Raw genomic sequence first — 21,633 nt, 5'->3', positions numbered from 1 at the left:
TGGCAAGACTGCGGATCGGCAACGTTGTTATCCTTTCTCCACTGCCATTATAACTTGGTCATCACTATAGTAATTTTCATCGTCATGTGTCCCCATTTGAGTAAAATTAAAACTTCCAAGGCAATAATTCATTTTTTCATTCAATCTTGAATCGATTTATAATCATCTCCATAGTCATGTGTCCCTCTTTTGTAAGTTGCTCACCTTACACTCGAAAAATCTGGTGTGGTACACTCACACAATTTTCCTTGCCGTTATGAAAATTGATCAACTGACGCTAATGTTCCCGCGCATCTCAAGTCCACTTTTCCAAGATCTGATCCAGCTGGTGACAGGACAATAACGCTGGAGACACACGAAGTCTGATATCTCTTCATAGTGAATGATTTAATAGAATCAACAGTTGCCAGCAGTTTGCAATTGAATAATATTTTCTCTAATTTCGAGCTTATTTTCAATTTTAGGTGAAAATGTTACTGAACATTAATTATTGTAGAGATTTTCATGCTCAATACGTTTCAAGGTCCCCTGAGTCCGAAAAAGTGGTTTTTGGGTATTGGTCTGTATGTATGTATGTATGTATGTGTGTGTGTGTGTGTGTGTGTGTGTGTGTGTGTGTGTGTGTGTGTGTGTGTGTGTGTGTGTACACGATATCTCATCTCCCAATTAACGGAATGACTTGAAATTTGGAACTTAAGGTCCTTACACTATAAGGATCCGACACGAACATTTTCGATCAAATGCAATTCAAGATGGCGGCTAAAATGGCGAAAATATTGTTAAAAACAGGGTTTTTCGCGATTTCCTCGAAAACGGCTCCAACGATTTTGAACAAATTCATACCTAGAAAAGTCATTGATAAGCTCTATCAACTGCCACAAGTCTCATATCTGTAAAAATTTCAGGAGCACAGCACCATCTATGCAAAATTTGATTTTAGATTCCCAATTATCAGGCTTCAGATACGATTTAAACAGAAAATTTCGAGTGGAATGGATTGAGCATGAGAATCTCTACAATTAATGTTCAGTAACATTTTTACCTAAAATTAAAAATAAGTTCGAAATTCGAGAAAATGTGATTATCCAATTGCAAAATGTTGGCAACTGTTGATTCTATCAAATGATTCACTATGAAGAGATAGCAGACCTCGTGTGTCTCCAGCGTTATTGCTCTGTCACCAGCTGGCTCAAATCTTTGAATAGTAGACTTGAGATGCGCGGGAACACTAGCGTCAGGTGATCAATTCTCGCAAGGAAAGGAACGGCAAGGAAAGTTGTGTGAGTCGCCACACCAGATTTTTTTTAGCAGACATTGACTATAGTGAGGTCCACGTTATGATGGCAGTGTTTGATTAGTAATGGTAGTGCTATCCTTGTCTATCATTCAACAAAGCAGATAGCACCATCTCTCTCTCGCTTTGCTCGTCTGTTGCCAGATCGTCTTTTAACAATATACAATTGAAATTAATAAAAATTATTAAAAATAATTAATTAACAAAATATTCAATCTTAATTTATTATTAAAATACATTATGGAATCATTGGAAAATATAATTTCTTGCTTAATAAAATATAATTGATTATTTTGAACGAGAATGAACTGTTATTACATCAATGAATCTGTATCAGCTACCGTCTATAGAAGGCATTGACAAGACTGATGATCGGAAACGTTGTTCTCCTATCTTTCTCCACTGCCATTATTACGTGGACCTCACTATAGCATGTTCTCCTGTCTTCTTCTCACTTTTCTTCTCCTGTTTTCACCTTCTCCTCTTTCTTCTCCATATTCTCCTTCTTCTTCTTCTCCCTCATCTTCTCTTCATCTCCTCTTCTACCTCCACTATTGTACTACAATACTTTAATCAATTAATATTATGATTCAGATTCGTAGGTCATGATTGTCAATATAGGTCAGAATAGACAGATCAAATTAGTAATATATATATATATTAACTCTTGAACTGAATACACATCCACGTGTCCATATGTTGGAGACTATACCATTATCAAAGATCAATTATTCACATGATGGTAGATACAGCGGTGCGGTGAGCGGTTGATCTTGGATGAACTTTCAGCTGGATAATATACACGAAGTGTCTCAAGAGGAAAGCAACCTTTGTACGTAAATCGATAATGTAATCACATCATATATGAGATACTCCGAATTATTATCATCCAAAGTGAGATGGCTGTTATACGATAAATAATAAATTGATCAGTGATTGAATAGCTTCATGATTTGGAGAATCATCATTGGTATATGATCGTAAAAATATCCTCGAGCTACTAAGATTTATCTATACTGGAATACAAAACTTGTTTGGTTAACCATTATGATGTATGGAATATTATTGTTTTTTTTTTCAATATGGTTTCGAATGGATACCCAAAAACGGGCTTCTCTTTAAGAAAATGATAAGGGTACTATCATAGAGAAACGATAGCATAAGTAGATATCCCATGGTATAGGGAATTTATGTCTCAACTTTTACTGTTATCCCAAGCCGATAGTTCACGTAGCTCTTTCCCATGCAGCTGTGTGACGCTGGTAGTCTCTCAAATTGTGCCGTTCAAACACTATCACCCCAAAAAGAGAGTAAAAATTGACAATAATCGGCTTGAGATAACAGTAAAAGTTGCCACATAAATTCCCTATACCATGGGATATCTACCTATGCTATCGTTTCTCTATGGTATTATATTGAGGTCTACGTTTTAATGGCAGTATTTGATAAGCTGCGTACACATATACGCTCTTCCAACCCGCACCAAGCACGCTCCTCCCTTGTACCGCCCTCGTTCCTCCATCGAACTACAGTCGCGCCGCCCACGCACCCATCATGAACGTTACGGAAGATGTTAGATCTTCTCGCGTTCCCCGGTCGAACCACTGTTGCTCCCCGGTCGATCATCAATCGCTCTGCTGGAGTGACGTTCGGTTGTGGAGTAGAGCGAGAGTCTGTACGCACCTATAGACATCTGTGTTGCTATCATTCGACATAGCAGAAAGCGCTATCCTTTTCTAGCTCCGCAGCGTGGCCAGATCGTTCTCAACAATGTATAAATATAACTGATAGAATTGTTTTTAATCTCAATCATGGAAATTTATTATAAGATCTTTGAAAAATGCATTTTTTCAACAAATAAAATTTAATATTCTAGAAAGAATGGACAGTTACTATTACATCAGATACCAGTATCTGATATCCTCTATAAATAAATAAATAATTTATTGTCAAAAACATAGAACTGTCATAACAACGTCATCAGCTTACAGCAATATCACATTAAATATCACATCAAATATCACATTTTATCTTCATTATTTTGATCTAATTTATTTTTAAAATCAATTGCCTAGCACTCTCAAGTCAAAAAAAAAAAAACATTCACACAAGTAACTTTCAAAATTGAATTTCGAAAAATTCATCTACCTTATATTATATAGCCTTATATATATCTGCCTTATAGAAGGCAGTGGCAAGGCAGTGAATCGGTAACGCTATTCTTCTAATCCTTCTCCACTCCCATCAAACCGTGGGTCTCACTATATAGTAATAGTATAGTAATCTGTGGTATAATCTGCAATAAAGATATGAAATGTTTGACAAGCTCTGCTCATTCATCAATTTCCAAGTGGGAGTGATAATGATTAGAATCCAACTTTCAATGATTGAAATAAATATTATCATTTCAATTGTTGCTATGTAAGAATATCTCTCACATAATTGAATGGCAACACTTCATTAAAACAATTGAATTGATTTTAAAACATTCATTTTTAACATTCATTAAGAGAATGTTATGAGATCTTCTCATTGAGAAATTCTCATTGAAATCCTAGAGATCAGAAGTTATCCAGACGCTTTTGTAAAATGGAAAACTTTCCCTCAGTGGAGGAAAACCATATACTACTAAAAATATTTGACATGTCGTACACCGTTTGAGCTGTGCTCATCATATGCGGTTTTATACGATGAAATAACAATAATAATGATAATTTTAAAACAAGAAGCTCTAAAATGGTTTGATGGCTAACGAATTATTAAAACTGAATAGTTATTGAGTAATTTGAGTGCTATAATACGAATGAAGGAAATTTACCAATGTTCCAATGCTGGATGTGTTAAGCTCAGATGAATTATGGAAAATTCCGAGAGATATGGGTTCCTTGGAAAATGTGAGAAGAGATGAGTGAAAACAAGCAGAACCAGGAATAAGGATGGAATCAATGTTCTGTCTTTCTCCAACGGCATCCTTCACAGGACTCTCACAACAGCTCTGCTAATCTCTCAAGGATGCGAGAGAGAAAGAGAGAGAGAGAGTGAGTAGTTGAAGGTGAAAAGCATCACTCTTGGAGCAAAGATCGTTTTTTACTGCTCACGCGGGCGATTCAGGTTCTCTTCACTTAAATTATTCAATTTCTCTGAGAGCTTAAACCAAGATTATTTCCGTGTACTGAAGTATTATACGCCATGTTTCTTTGGACGGGCAAATTGTCGGATTTCTTCGGCAAACATTCTGAATCATAAAATTCTTGTGAGTGATCCTTCTGTCTTAGCTATGGTTTGAAAAGGCTGAAATATCACTGATTCTCCAGCTGAATTTTTTATTTCGCTGAGAATTTCTTACTTCTAGAAATAGCTTATTCATATGAAATGTTATCCAATTATTTTTCTGACTATTAAGAATTTAAAGTTGCACTAGCCGTCAGGCTCGCTTCGCTGGCCATATCGCTCCGCCCCCTGGACCCCCGACTAGATCATCCGGAAATAAAATCAGCGGGCTCGCTTCCCCCACCTGATTTTTCATTTGAGCATGCTTCATTCCATCAGAAAGTCAAATTACTGAGAAAAAGCAGAAAACCTGAGAAAAACGCTGATTTTGGGCGTATCTTTGATGAAATATTAAAGTCACCTCATCACAAAATTTTTAGACTCTAGCTGAACCTCTGTACCAAATTTGAACATTTTCTGTCTATTACTTGATGTAAGAACTGGGAAAACACAAAACAACGCTAATTTTGGGCGTATATCGAATTCCTTCTAGCACAACATTATTACACCCCAGCTGAGCTTCTGTAGTGAATTTGAACATTTGTTCTCGATAAAGCTGAGAATGCGCAAAAATCGCTGGAAAACGCAGATTTTTGGCGTATCTTTGGCGTTATTTCAAATTCCTTCCAAAACAATATTATTACACCCTAGATTAGCTTCTTTACTGAATTTGAACGATTTCTGTTTATTTTTGTTCTCGATAAATCTGAGAAAAAGCAAAAAGACACTAATTTTGGGCGTATCTTTGAAGTTATTCCAAATTACTTCTAACACAACATTATTACACCCTAGCTTAGCTTCTGTACTAAATTTGAACATTTTCTGTTCATTTCTTCGCGATAAAGCTGAGAAAACGCAGATTTTGGGCGTATCTTTGAAATCTCACCAAATCCGTTCTTTTGTGCCTCTAAAGGGCCAACTGAACATACCTACCAAATTTGAACGTTTTTGGTCCGGTAGATTTTTAGTTCTGCGAGTGAGTGAGTCAGTCAGTGAGTGAGTGAGTGCCTTTTCGCTTTTATATATATATATATATATATATATATAATATATATATATATATATATATATATATATATATATATAATATATATATATATAACACATGTATGTATTTGCAGGTTTTTTGTATTTGCAGGTTATGTATTTGCATGTATGGATGTATTTGCAGGTTTTTCTCACCGTTAAAAATTCATAGTTGCACATGATGAATGATTGACACAATCATAGAAGAAAACACCTGTTTGACACAAACTTATTGACAAACTACAAACAAAATGTAGACTACTAACTATAAAGAGAGTATTATTTTATCTTTGATCAGATATACCAGAATAACTTGAATCAAAGCTATTCACTATACAGAAGGCGGTGGTGAAAGAAGATTGGCAGCTCTGTCGTCTTACCATTTTCACCTCCTTTATAACGTATATCTCACTATAAGGAAATGATATTCTTCAAACCAACATTCTTATCCCAACAAGCAGTGGTAACAGAAAATTGGCAACATTGTTGTCTTATAATTTTTACTGACTATAACAAGAACCTCACTATATTTATTTATTAATTTGTTTTTTTAACAATCTCAATTTGAAATTTCTTGGTTTAAAGTGTTTGAACTGAAATTTAAAAGTGGATGAAACAAACACATTTTTTGGACCATGATGAGGCCTACGTTATTGTAATGACAATGGAATAAATAGATAAATAAATAAATAAATAAATAAATAAATAAATAATAAATAAATAAATAAATAAATAAATAAATAAATAAATAAATAGATAAATGGATAAATAAATAAATAAATAAATAGATAGATAAATAAATAAATAAATAAATAAATAAATAATAAATAATGGCAGTTGTGAAAGATAGGAGAACAACGTTGCCGATGCTCTGTCTTGTCAATGAGGGTAACTGATACAGGTTTATTGATGTAATATCAACGGTTCACTCTTGTTTAGAATAATCAATTATGAACTATTTAATCAAGCAAGAAATTATATTTTTCAATGAATTCATGATAAATTTTCATAATCAAGATTGAATATATTGTTAATTAATTATACATTGTCAAAAGCCGATCTGGCAACACAGCAGAGCAAGAAAGAGATAGCGCTATCAGCTCTGTTGAATGATAGACAAGGTTAGCAATACCATTGCTAATCAAACACTGCCATTATAACGTGGACCTCACTATAGTGTATGAATCGAAATTCGGGGAAGGAACAGTTTTGGTCTGTGCCTGTTGGTCTTCCCAATAAATTCAATGCATTGTGTTTCTTAGATCATTGAATTAATAAATGAACAATCTTTTTTTCTGTTACTATGAAATGAATCTAACAAGAAAAATATTATCATTTCTTTCCAACCCAATAATAGTCTCATTTGGAAATCTGTGACACAGGTTTTGCTACGATATTTTTATCATTACAGACAAAGTTATGTGGTTGGAACAGCTCTATCCGTTTGTGTGTTGTGTGTGATCATTGAATGAAGAAATGAATAGACGAAAAATCTTTTTTGTGACTATAACATGAATCTAACAAAAATAATATCATTCCTTTCCAACCAAATAATTGTTCCACTTAGAAGACGATGTCCCAGGTTTTGCTACGATAATTTTATCGTAACAGACAAAGTTATGAGGTTGGAACAGCTCTATCCGTTTGTGTGTTTTGTGTGAGTATTGATTGGAGAAATAAATAGAAAAAAAATATTTTTTGTGACTATAACATAAATCTAAAAAGAATAATATCATTCCTTTCCAACCAAATAATTGTCCCACTTGGAAGATTGTCGCCCAGGTTTTGCTACGATAATTTTGTCGTAGCAGACAAAGTTATGAGGTTTGAACATCTCTCTCCGTTTGCACACACATGAGTTATCTGCTTTTAAACTCAGCCATTCCCCACCTCTGCTAACAACAAGAGTATGAATGCTTTGCCGGGGAAATATAAGCGAGGAAATTTGAAAAGGAGCCATTCATTTCAAGGCACAGGATGCACAGCAGCCCACATCCTTCTTCTATTTGCGGTCTACAACAATGAAAGTGAAAAATTCACCCTGGACAAGAAATGCCACAGAGTGAATGAAAGGGCGCTGCGCTGAGTATTCCGCGGCAAGAAAGTATAAAATATTATTGTGGGTGAACGTTTTGTTGGATCTAGATTTCATAACTTGGGGGCAGACAGCTGTCATGAGTCCGTCACATTATGAATAAGTAAATGAATATGGTGTGGAATCTTGTAGGCTTTGGGACAAGGATTTGATTTTTCATGAAATTTCTTCCTCGAAGTGCGAGTACATTAGAATGGAAGTCGAATCATAATTTCTAAACAGCCAATCAGTCAAGATATCTCCAATATTTTCAAATTACAAACAATATCCGGGCACCGAGCTTCGCTCGTTATTTATTTATTGACTTTTGATAAACCGAACACAATTCTTTAAAATGATTGGGGAAGTACTAACAGGCACAGCCCAAAACTGTTTCTTTCCCGAATTTTCGGGTGTGATTCATACACTATAAATAGTCCAGAAAGTAGGTTATGTTCCTACTTAGTGGGAACAATGTTCCACTTGAATTCAGGTTCAATTCTCTGTTCAAACATTTGAAAACAATAAAATTATAATTTATATTATATACAAACCAAATTGTATAACAAAATAACACTACACTCACTGATCACTTGAAATTGTCAAATAATGATCAACTTTGAAAATTATGATATACTCTAGTTTATGATGATTATCATGTCATGTCAACAAATCAGATTATGTTGATAAAATCGATTAAAAATTGTCTAGCTAGATAGAATTTCTCGCTGATTGATTATGATTACACAGCTGGAAATAATTCTGTCTCTCTCCCACACAGGCACACGCATCTTCTGTTATCGAGAGACGACGAAATTATCATCTGTTTTCCAAGGATGAATTATCCTTTTAATCTCGTTCAGCGAGTTTCCCAAAGAATGAGACCTATTGCAATCGAATTTTTTTATCATAAACCCACGATGTTCCAAATTTCATAAAAATCGTTAGAGCAGTTTATGATATAAAGATTCGATTGCAGTAGGTCTCATCCCTGGGAAAACACGCTGAAGGACATTAAAACGATAATTATTATTCATCCTTGGAAGAAAAGCTGATAATAATATTTCGTCGTCTGTTGGTGATGGAAGTGAGTGAGCGAGTTCATGTGTGTGGGACTGTGTCAAAATTATGACTCAGCTGTTGAACTTTTGTAATCATTCATTCAGGTATTTAGTGCCGGTTGCAAAAAAGCCAGGTTATTTTCAATCCTGATTAATTCCAGTAGATCCATCTTGTTGAAATGGTCTTCTCTGATTCCGTTCACGCGAAATTAATCAGAATCAAAATTCAACCGGCTCTTGTGCAACTGGGCCTTTGTGAGGGGAATTTTTGCATTCTCTGGGAATTAATCTCAATTTAGTGTAATTAGATAGAACATTTCTGTAAGAATGTTATGAATGTTATTATAGCTTCTTCTTTCGTGATAAATTTTTTATGCTTTTGTACTCCAGAGCGAAGCTCGGTCCCCGATATTATAAATTTTATTGAATATTCACTCCTCATCCATAATAATTATAATGAAGGAAGGAATTTTCTTATAAATATATAGTAACTTAAACTCAGTTATGGCATTGATAATATCACGTGGTATTGAGCAATGATTGTTTGTCAGAATATTGGCGTTTTATTGATAGTTCATTTTGTTGTTTTGATTTGTAGCCGGATGGGATATCTCATTTTTGTTTTTGTATTTGTTGCCTTTATATTTTAATTTTCTTTATACTAATATTATTGTTTGTAGTTTTATCATTTTGCAAGAAAGTTAAAAAAATATAAATAAATATATATTATATATCGAAGATGAACTCACAGCTAGCGCACAAGTTCGCTTTGCTAGCTGTGCCAATTCTATTTATTCAATAGAAATTAATGTATTATTCACTTTGATGATTATGAATCTACTGAATATTTCAGCTATTATTGTATTAATGATTTGAAGTATTTCAAGTGATTTTGTATTTTGTATTTTTGTATTTTGCAGAATAAAGATTTTGATTTTGATTTGAGGTTCATGTTGTAATGGCAGTGGGGAAGATAGGAGAATAACGTTGTCGATCCTCTGTCTTGTCAATGCCTTTTATAGTCGGTAGCTGATACAGGTTAATCAATGTGATATTGACGGTTCATTCTCGTTTAGAATAATCAATTATATTGTATCAAACAAGAAATTATATTTTTCAATGATTTCATAATGAATTTTCATAACCAAGATTGGATATTTTGTCAAGTAATTATAAATTTTACGTTGTTAAGAGACGATCTGGCAGCAGAGCAAAGCGAGAAAGAGATAGCGCTAACCGCTTTGTTGAATGATAGACAAGGATAGCAATACCATTGCTAATAGAGCAATGCCATTATAACGTGGACCTCACTATAGGCTGGGTAATAGTATAAGAACGGCACACTATCAGCGACTATCAGCTTCACAAAAAATATTCAATGATGAATTTTATTACTACATCACAAACACTTTTCGAGAATTAAATGACCACTATATCGAGTAAGCAATAACATTAACTAGTAGTTCTGTGAACAGTATACCTCACGCAGTTTTCTCATCCACAAGTATCAGATGTCACCTGTTCAGTTGAATCACAATATTCACAGTTGAATCATAATTTACTCTTGAAAACTGTTCACGATTGAAAACTCAGTTCACGTTCGAATTTGTATCCCATATGATGATCTATTCAGTTTCGTGATAATCTTCCCATCTGATAAAAATATTTCTCAACTATTTTTTATTTTCAATCAAGAATATTATCAGTTAGAATATTATTTATTCTGTTCATCTAAACATTTTTTATTTTATTTTCAATCACCTATCAAATTTGTTTTTCAAATGTGAGAATATTGATACTGATGGGCACGCATTCATAAAAAATATTGAAACCCCACCTTATAGATATAGACACGGCTAGACATCTGTGTGATGCATGTAATGAATAATCCACTTGTCAGCTGATTTATCATGGATAATACTATATTTTGATTGATCCTATCTTCAAAGTAGATGATATATTTAGTGATATCAGAGTATGGAGGAATTCCTTCTTTCATATTATCCTTAAAATGCAAAAGTTCAAAAAACCTTGTGTATACATCGACGCGCAGTTGAAAAAGGAATCTCATCGAATTCTATGAACGCGTTTGGCCGTAATCGCGTTACATACAGACAGACAAAAGCAAATCGAGTTGAAAAATAGACCTCACTAAGTTCGGTCAATTGATGAGAACTATGTAAACTATGAGCTTGGCATAACAGTGATATTTGGAACATAAGCTACCTCTAGCATGAGATATTTTCTTTTGGTGTCTTTCCTCTTTGCATGAACCAAATCACTAATCAATATCGGGGCACCGAGCTTCGCTCGTTATTTCTATTTATTGATAAACAGAACACAATTCTCTAAAATGATCGTGTTTATATTTCACAGCTACTGGCTATACGTCACCTTATGAATTTCGGGGATGCGATATTTTGATTCTTCACATACTCACTTTTTTACTATCCACAGCTGTTTCAGCCAAGGATAAATTATTATCCTATTTATCTCTTTTCTGTATAGGGCTACTCAGATAGAAATAGGAAGAAAAATAAAAATCTTAGTACCCTTTCTGAAATATTTAATCACAACATGTTTCGGACATTGATGCCATTTTCAAGTGATATGAAGTAAATAAATAAATACTGCTATAAGATTATTATTTTGATCATATGTTAGTGTATTCATATGATTTTATGAACTAAAACTATAAATTGTGGATTTAAATTTGCATGATTCTGTCAAAAATGGGGTTATTGGTGTCTAATTGCAAAATTAAACAGAGATAAAATAATAAACTCAATCCAATTAGACACCAATAACCCCATTTTTGATAGAATCATGCAAATTTGAATCCACAATTTATAGTTTTGGTTCATAAAATCATATGAATACACTAACATATGATCAAAATAAGAATCTTCCAGCAGTATTTATTTATTTACTTCATATCACTTGAAAATGGCATCAATGTCCGAAACATGTTATGATTAAATATTTTCAAAAAGGGTACTAAGATTTTCATTTTCCTTTCTATTTTTATAAATTATCCTTTAAATGTCGTTCAGCGAATTTTCTCAAGGATGAGACCTAGAGCAATCGAATCTTCATACCCACTATGCCTACTTAGCCTACTATGTTTCAAATTTCGTGAAAATCTAATATAAAAATACCCAGATATGAGAATAACCAGATATATAAATACAGAGATTGTTCGCTTAATGTAAAAGGATGTGTAATAAACTCATCTAGGGCAGTTGATCTTGGTTGGTGCAAAACCAGCATTGGAGTCTCTTTAGAGTCATGTAACCGCTTAAACTTTTAGTACCTATCAATAGCCAAAGAGTTTGCTGGAACAGGTGAGGTGAGACGCGGTTTCAGTGTAATACTAGAGCTTTGGAAACAGCAGAATCAGCGAGCATTGAGAATTCAGCAGCAAGCAGTACTTTCTGTATCATATAACATGTATCATGTATCATGTGTCATGTATCCTCGTATCTAGTAGAATGTATCAGTTGCAACCCGTGGGAAATTTTTAGCTGGAGCGCAGACGAGTTGCAACCGATATTCTCATGTGACCTTCAAGATCCACCTCTTGTCTTGAAAATAAGCACAAGTTGTAAACTTCTATTAGATACCTTCTATAGACTATAGCTGATACAGGTTCATTGATATAATATTAACTGTTCATTCTCGTTTTCAATAATCAATTATATTTTATTAGACAAGAAATTATATTCTTCAATAATTTCATAACTGAGATGAAATATTTTGTTAATTGATAATTCTACATTGTTAAGAGAAGATCTGGCAACAGAGGAGGCGAGAATGAGATAGCGCGACCTGCTTTGTCGAATGATGGACAAGGATAGCAACACCATTGGTAATCAAATAACCTACTGCTATTATAACGTGGACCACACTATAATAGCCCTATACATTGTTTTATTGGATGGTATTGTATTTTTTTGTTAGGAAGGTCTTGAAAAGGTACTATAATGAAAAATTTGTATTTTAGCTGTAGGACATGATTTTCTATTTTTGGGTATATCCCCCCTCCCGCCACTACTAAGTTCCGAAATTCCTAGGGAATCCTGTTCATAATGAATTGTTCTTTCACGTGATGTGTGGTTTTTTATCTATACAAGAGAAATATCCATTTTGTATAGGGTAGAAGTGGTAGGTTTGCATAATTATTTTGAAAACCCCTTAAAAATAACCCTTTTTTGAAAATTCGTAGCTCCGGAGCCAAAAATGGTAAAGACCTGCGCGACAACTCAATTTTTTGGAAATTTTATTCTCTTTAATTTTGTTGAGAATGGTTTTTCTTGAGAAACTCAAGGTTCACGAGATAAAATGGGAAAATTAAAAAAATCCGAAATTTTGGGGGTTTTTGGGGGTTTATGGGGTGAAGCCGCCCTCTGGCGTGTCAGCAAATTTTAGATTCGAATTCAGTGCCCTAAAATACATATAGAACCATCAAGAAAAATTCTTTCGGGGCTGTTTCCTGAAAAACGATCATTTGACTGGACTAATAGTTAAGGGCTGAAAATTTGCGAAGTGAACAACTACAAGACTTGACCTACTTCGGACTATGTGTAATCTTATCTAAATTTGGGAGAGGAATAGCACAAGGTTAACTTATTTTTTCTCACCACATGATTTTGATGATGTACTTATTGTATAAATCAATAAATAAAAAAGAATTGGATGATGCTTCCCCTATGAAATAATAACGTTAAAATGTCACGAGGAATTAATCTGTTCACATCTAGTGTATGAATTATGACTGAGGTTTGGTCACATGTTGCTAATTGAGTGAGCGAAAAAGACTTGTTAACCAGTATGTCACTCCAGTGGATTGCTCGCCTCAATTTGCCGCATATTAGCTCGGCCAGTCCACAACAGAGCGTAAAATTTCCCTGGGGCCAGTGCTAAAAGGCGTATAAATCACTTACATTGTTGGAAAGGGATATTTATCTTTCCCTTCTGGTCGCTATAAATTCCCTCAGCTGAGACAAATTTAGTAACTCCCGCCAGACAAAAAAGCGGATGTACCGCAAAGTTTTCTCATCTATGCACTGTCAGCATTTTCATTAGGTCTTGTTCGCGCCGAAACGGGTTGGTTTTTCCGGAAAAGTTGACAATTATTTCGCTTTTTCAATTTTCCAGCGTGTTACCACAATTGGGGAACAAATTATCGATTTCTCTTCATTGATAAATATTCTCTATAATAATATTTTCATCGTATAAAATGTCATACTACAAATAGGATACAAATGTTCGATTTCTATCCATTGATAAACATTCTCTTCAATGATTCAGAATAGACAGATCTTCCAATATTCTAGAGGCTTGAGGAATAAAAAGAGTAATTAATTAAGGAAAATTCCCTGTATAGTTTGAATGGCCAGATTCATTTCAACAAATACAACACTACGAATTTAGTTTTATCATAATGTTGTAATCATCTAATATTAGTCGATAGTTTTGCCATTTACATATTTGTTCTATTATCTTTCACTTGTTTTTTTTTTGGTTCTTATTTTGTACTGAAAGTAAATTTTGTTTTCATGGCGAAGCCATGTTGCTTAAGCCGCCATTTTGTGACACCGTTGAGTGGGAAGAGGCTGTCTAGCTGGGCCAATGGCAGGCGTTCACGCCCTTGACCAATAGCAGTACTCGCCTACTAGTATGAATTCTGCTGCTCTTGTATTTAGTTTCAGCTTATCAGAGATTGTCAATGGTGAAACAACCGAAACCGGTCTTTCTAAGTATCAATAAATCTGTGTTTTTTTGTCAAGATCTTAGTCTTTTTTATTTAATATGAATAAATACCACAATATCAACTTCTCAACTACACAAAAAGTACAAGAATAACTTATCAGTCATCTTTGTTTACCTTCTGCAAATGATAACATCACAAAGTTAATCTGCACCTGTCCAAGACTACGTTGGATCTAGACACTTATTTACATTTCAGCCTACAAATTTCCGTTTTTGTAGCAGAAGGCAGGTAGGTGGTCCAAGGCTTTTATCTTTATTAAGTTGTTCGGCGATGCAGCGAGGAACCAAGATGGCGCACCGCAGGACACCAGATGAGTGTTCCTTCAACAAAACTAAGAGCTAATAATCTCTCCGTCCTGGAAAATAATGCTTTACGGCTCAGTGGCTGTGCTTCTTTCCCCGGCGGCGGAGATTAGCATAAAGTCACTGGAGTGACTCCAGCGGCAGCGAAATTCCAGCTTATTCCAGCGAAATTCGTCTTCTTTGAGACCATGGAGTGTCATTTACATCGCGGCGGCTATATATACATATATATTAAACATATAAATATACATCAGGCAGCACAGCAACACGACCTTCCTCTAATTTATTAATATCGATCCAGCCGTGTTTCTCCGGATGACAGACAGTCATTTTCTCCTTATTTAAACATGGATCTTTTGTCTCTGTTGATCTTTATTATGCTCTTTCATCCCATCATTTCCCAGGTTTCATGAGCCAGCATGGGAATGACAACAATGACTTCAGTTTAGGCAATATTTACCTAAAATTGAGAAGATCATCTTTTGATAAATTTAGCTCCTCTTGAGGTACTTTTTCGGAAATTGAGGAGAAATCAAGGAATCTGGAGGAAGTTTCAAAAAAGGAATTTATACGTTGCCTTCACTTTGTTGTTGAGGAAGCCTGTCAATCAAAATATTTATTTGATGGTGTATTAATAGCTACTGAACAGTATCTTTAGAGTGATTCATGTTCTAAAATTGATCAACGCAGTGGTTTTCTATCCTTGTCTGTCATTAGACGAAGCAGATAGTATCTATTGATTTCGACTTCTGCACTGTTGAAAATCTACTTTGTGAAAATTCTTGAGGACTGAAAATTTTATGAATTAAAGAACTACAAGACTTAACCTATTTCGGACTATGTGTTATATGAATTTGGGAGAGGAATAGCACAATGTTACCTTATTTCTTCTCTCCCTATCATTTTGATAATGTACTTATTGTATAAATGAGTGAAGAATGAATGAATTTTCACAAAAAAATAAATAGGCTACAATGAAATTAACTACCAGAATATAATTTAATTCCACGAAAATTGAGAAGAGATTTATTTTATTTGTGAAAATAATTCATTCTTTGCTCATTTATACAATAAGTACATTATCAATGATAGGGAGGGAAAAAATAAGGTAATATTGTGCTATTCCTCTCCAAATTGAGATAACACATAGTCCGAAATAGGTTGAGTCTTGTTGCTCTTCAATACACAAATTTTTCAGTCCTCAAGTATTTTTACATGGTAGATTTTCAAACTTAGATGCTTCAAAACTAAACATAGAAGAAATATTTTACATTATTAGAACTAAAATAGGAAATATTCGAATATTCAAAATATAATTTTGAAGAATTACAGAAGAACAAACTCGAATAATATATTGTATAATATTAATTGTTATATAGTTTACTTCTATCAGCGATTAATATTATAATCGGATATACCGGTATGAGTTATTGAATTAGAGATTTGTACTACAGAAGGCGGTGGCAATGGAAAACTATAGTGAGGTCCACGTTATAATGGCAGTGAAGAAAGATAGGAGAAAAACTTTGCCAAACCTCTGTCTTGTCAATGCCTTCTATAGACGGTAGCAGATACAGGTTTATTGATGTAATATTAACGGTTCACTCTCGTTTAAAATAATCAATTATATTTCATTGAGCGATGAATTATATTTTTAATGATTTCATGATGAATCTTCTTGATTAAAGTGAAATATTTTGTTAATTAATTATTGATTCTACATTGTTAAAAGATGATCTGGCAACAGAGGAAAGCGAGATAGCGCTATCTGCTCTGTTGGATGATAAACAAGGATAGCAATACCATCGCTAATCAAACACTGCCATTATAACGTGGACCTCACTAGAGATATAGATGCTGAGGTGACTCGATTGAACAGTTATTCGTCTACAAGTATTTAGTCCTCATCAATTTATTTTTAATTCAAGTTCATACAACAAAATCATGAATATTTAAGAGAGAGTAGATGAACGGAGAGTTTAAATTGGAAATAACGTTCTCAAAAATGTGGCTAGTCATTATTCAAACTGATATCAACGGATTTTGCAGATTTGACTCCTAGTGTGATCAATGTGCTATAGTGAGGTCCATGATATAATGGCAGTATTTGATTAACTTTGGTGTTGCTATCCTTGTCTATTATCCCACAAAACACATAGCAGTATCGTTTTCTAGCTCCACAACGTTGCCAAATAAGTTTTTATGAATGTAGAAATATAATTAATCAAGGCAGACAAACGGCAACTCTGTTCTCCTATCTTTATCCACTGTCATTATAACGTGGACCTCACCACAACTGTTCATAATTGCTAATTTTGTATGTTGTTTTTGTGAATGATTTGTCAGTTATGCATTCTATGAATTGAATGGAGGAAGACTTTTTGATATGAGTTTTCAAATCATATTTTGTTTTCGTAAATGATTTTTCAGTTATGCATTTATGAATTGAATGGAGACTTTTTGATATGATAATTCCGGTCGTTCGGGAGCTATTCAGCGAGTTAGAACTACATTTGGAGCGAGAGAGAAAAATCAGTTGAAGTGAGAAAAAGCAGGGCTAGCTATTGAATGAACAATCAATGTCCATCAAAAACAGACTATTTGTCTTGGCGCTCGACCGGAATGATTATTCGCTCGTTTGATTTATCGCTTTCATCAACCGAAATTTTTCATTTTTCATAAATAGGTTTTGCATGCGTTCTAATTGCATCAACAGAGTTTCAATCAATGAATGCATGGTGAGAATGAAAAACTGAGACTACAGTTGGGAGATTTGTCAAAAAAATGTGAACTTTTCATCCGAATGCATAATGATGGAATTTTAGTTTATTTCCAGACAAATTCGAGACAACAAATAAACAAAGATTTTATCATACTCAGTTGGCGATTCCCTATAAAACTTTTCAACAATATTGATGTAAAAAGCTCAATTTCTGTAGGAATTATAATTATATAAGAATGCGCCAGTTCCTTATAAATCAATTTTCCCCCTTTCTCACTCATCTGACTCATTTGTATTGGAGGGTTAAGTGTAAGAGAGGGCCGGCTGCGCCCTAACTTCGCCCTCCTAGGTTTTTAATAAAGGCAGCTAATCAATCAATCAATCAATCAATCAATCATTGGTAGGTATAAAATAAAGGCAGTCATTCTATTTTATTCTATTCCTTTCTCCCTCCATTTCTCTCTCCTTTCCACTTGGTTTTTTCTCCATCTTCGTTCATTCTTCTCTATTCTCTTTTTCCTCCATTACTCCCTTCTCCCTCTCTCTCTCGCTCTCTCTCTCTCTCTCTCCTTCTTATTATCTCTCCCTCCTCTTATTTGATAGAGAGTTAGTGGGAAGAATACTTCGAATATTCTTTCCAAAGAATGGACATTGATATGTCCAAAGCTCCGCCAATTTATGTAGATGCATAACAATATTATCTATTTTATCTATAGTTATTACAAATTGGTTTTTTTTTCATATTATATACAGCTCAATAATTACTTTCTAAATTTATATTTTGTAAATTCATCCATAATTTTGCTGAATTGTAAGCTATTGTATATAAGTGTATGCACTATAAGTGTATATTGTAATCTACATGAATAGAGTACTCAATCAATCAATTTCATCTATCTTCCCACTTCATTTTGTTTTCCTCTGCCACTCACTTCTCTCTCCTCTCCACTTGGTTTCATCCATCTCCCTTCCTCATTCTCTTATCTCTCTATCACTCACTACCTTCTTTCTGTTTCTCTCTCCTTCCCACTTGGTTTCATCATCCATCTTTCTTCGTCATTCTCTTTTCCTCTATTACTCCCTTCTCACTCATTCTCTCTCCTTTCCACTTGGTTTCATACATCTTCCTTCTTCATTTTCTCTTCCCTCTATCACTCACTCCCTTCTCCCTCTTCTCTCTCCTTTCCACTTGGTTTCATCCATCTTCCTTCTTCATTCTTTTCTCCCCCTATAACTACCTTCTCACTAATTCTCTCTCCTTCCTACTTGGTCTCATCCATCTTTCTTCTCCATTCTTTTTCCCCTCTTTCACTTCCTTCTCCCTCCATCTCTCTCCTTTTGGTAGAGAGTTAGTGGGGAGGATATTTTTAATATTCTTTCCGAAGAATGGACATTGATATGTCCAAAGCTCCGCCAATTTATGTAGATGCATAACAATATGATTATTATCTATAGTTATTATATTACAAACTGCTTTTTCATATCATATACAGTTCAATAATTATTTTCTTAGTCTATATTATGTAAATTCATCTATAATTTTGCTGTATTGTAAGCTATTGTATATAAGTGTATAAGCCAGTATATATTGTAATCTACATAAATAAAGTACTCAATCAATCAATCAATCAATCAATCCTTTCCACTTAGTTTCATCACCCATCTTCCTTCGTTATTCTAAACGTTTTCTCCCGTCTTCGGCTTCCACTCCACCATAATTCCTCACCTATTCATTTTGAATACTCGAGTCAAAATTGGGAGATCACGCGTTCCGTAATGTGGATGTGAGCCCGAGTCGAATAATGATTTATCTTATCATTTTGTTGCAGGCCTAGCGGAGAAATCAGCCGAGACTCTCAGGGCATCTGTTCTGTCATCCATTCCCTCGAATCTCTCGCTCTAATTTGAGGTAAGAGAAGCCGAATTTTAATAATCAATTCACCTTCGAACTTCTTATTATTTGATATATGAATATGTTTGTTCGATTTCAAATGGATGAAAATTCAAAAAGTACGGTATTGAAAGCCTATAAGACTTCAATCAACAAATAATTCCACCTTAAAAAACTAATTTGAAGTGAAAATTCAATAATCTAATTTGAGGTAAAAGATTCCGGAATTGGATAATCGATTCATCCTAGAATTTATTATCAGAAATGAGGATATGTTTGTTTAATTTCAGATGGATGGAAATTGGAAAAATATTGAAAACCTACAAGACATAATCTACAAAAATAATCTTACCTTCTAGAGAAAAATAAATAGTTGAATATGTTGAGAATTCAATAATAGATCCACCATCAGATGAATAATCATTATTGGAGATAGGAATATGTTTGTTCAACTTAAAATGGAAGGAAATTCGAAAAGTATTGAAATCCTACGAGACATAATCAACACATAATCCCACCTTCTAAGAATCTGGTGTGGCGCACTCACACAACTTCCCTTGCCGTTATGAAAATTGATCACCTGACGCTAGTGTACTCGCGCATCTCAAGTCTACTATTCAAAGATATGAGACAGCTGGTGATAGGTCAATAACGCTGGAAACACACGAAGTCTGCCATCTCTTCGTAGTGAATGATTTAATAGAGCCAACAGTTGCCAACAGTTTGCAATTTAATAATCACATTTTCTCGGATTTCAAGCTTATTTTCAATTCTAGGTGGAAATGTTACTAGACATCAATTGCAGAGATTTTCATGCTCAATCTTTTCCACTTGAAATTTGTTTAAATTGTATATGAAGGCTGATAATTGAGAATCTAAGATCAAACTTTGCATAGATGGGGCAAAGCTACTGAAATTTTTACAGATATAGGACTTGTTGCAGTTGATAGAGCTCATCAAAAGGTATAAATTTGATCAAAATCGTTGGTGCCGTTTTCGAGAAAATCGCGAAAAACCCTGTTTTTGACAACATTTTCGCCATTTTAGCCGCCTTCTTGGATTGCATTTGATCGAAATTGTTTGTGTCGGATCCTTATAGTGTAAGGACCTTAAGTTCCAAATTTCAAGTCATTCCGTTAATTGGGAGATGAGATATCGTGTACACAGACGCACATAAACTCACACACATACACACACACACACACACACACACACACAACACACACACACACACACACACACACACACACACACACACACACAAACACACACACACATTAATACAGACCAATACCCAAAAAACACTTTTTCGGACTCAGGGGACCTCGAAACGTATAGAAATTTAGAAATTGGGGTACCTCAATTTTTTTCGGAAAGCAATACTTTCCTTACCTATGGTAATAGGGCAAGGAAAGTAAAAACTAATTCAAAGTTAAATATATAGGAAATTCAATAATACATTTGCCTTAAAAACTATTATCATCAATAGGAATAGGCTTGTCCGATTTCAAGTTGATAAGGGAATATCTAACTCCTACCAGACATAATCAACAGATAACTTTCCCTTTTCTAAACTAATTTGAGGTAAAATATTTCGAGAGAAGAATGTAATCAGCTCCAGGATGATTATAAGAAATAGAAATACGCTTGTCCAATAATCTCAAATGGCGGAGATGGGCCTTCACACACAGTTTTGCTCTTCCCAAAATACCTTCCCAACAGTTCAGAGTCCACCTGCGATCATTAAAACGTTTTAACTTTCCTTGCCCAATTACCATAGGTAAGGAAAGTTATTGCTTCTGAAAAAATTAAGGTACCCAAATTTCTAAATTTCTGTGTGTGTGTGTGTGTTGTGTGTGTGTGTGTGTGTGTGTGTGTGTGAGTCTGTGTACACGATATCTCATCTCCCAATTAACGGAATGACTTGAAATTTGGAACTCAAGGTCCTTACAATATAAGGATCCGACACGAACAATCTCGATCAAATGCAATTCAAGATGGAGGCTAAAATGAAGAAAATGTTGTCAAAAACAGGTTTTTGCGATTTTTGATCAATTCAAGATGGCGGCTAAAATGGAGAAAATGTTGTTAAATCAGGGTTTTCGCGATTTTCTCGAAAACGACTCCAACGATTTTGATTAAATTTATACCTAAAATTGTCATTGATAAGCTCTATCAACTGCCACAAGTCCCATATCTGTAAAAATTTCAGGAGCTCCG

The 21,633-nt window shown here is 34.3% G+C and overlaps 1 protein-coding gene across 1 annotated transcript in view; it reads left to right on the top strand.

Annotated features, from left to right (window-relative positions):
* LOC111053004 (tachykinins) overlaps nucleotides 1-21,633 on the top strand; it is a 267,422-nt gene that overhangs the window by 169,771 nt on the left and 76,018 nt on the right. The window contains exon 3 of the mRNA XM_022339832.2: nucleotides 19,352-19,431. The gene's annotated coding sequence lies outside the window, so the exon portion shown is untranslated. The remainder of the gene's footprint in view (nucleotides 1-19,351; nucleotides 19,432-21,633) is intronic.

Source organism: Nilaparvata lugens, chromosome 4 (genome assembly GCF_014356525.2).
Source record: "Nilaparvata lugens isolate BPH chromosome 4, ASM1435652v1, whole genome shotgun sequence".
Classification (NCBI taxonomy): Eukaryota; Metazoa; Arthropoda; class Insecta; order Hemiptera; family Delphacidae; genus Nilaparvata; species Nilaparvata lugens.
Note: the sequence above shows the minus strand (reverse complement) of the source record. Positions and strands in the feature narration are given on the sequence as shown.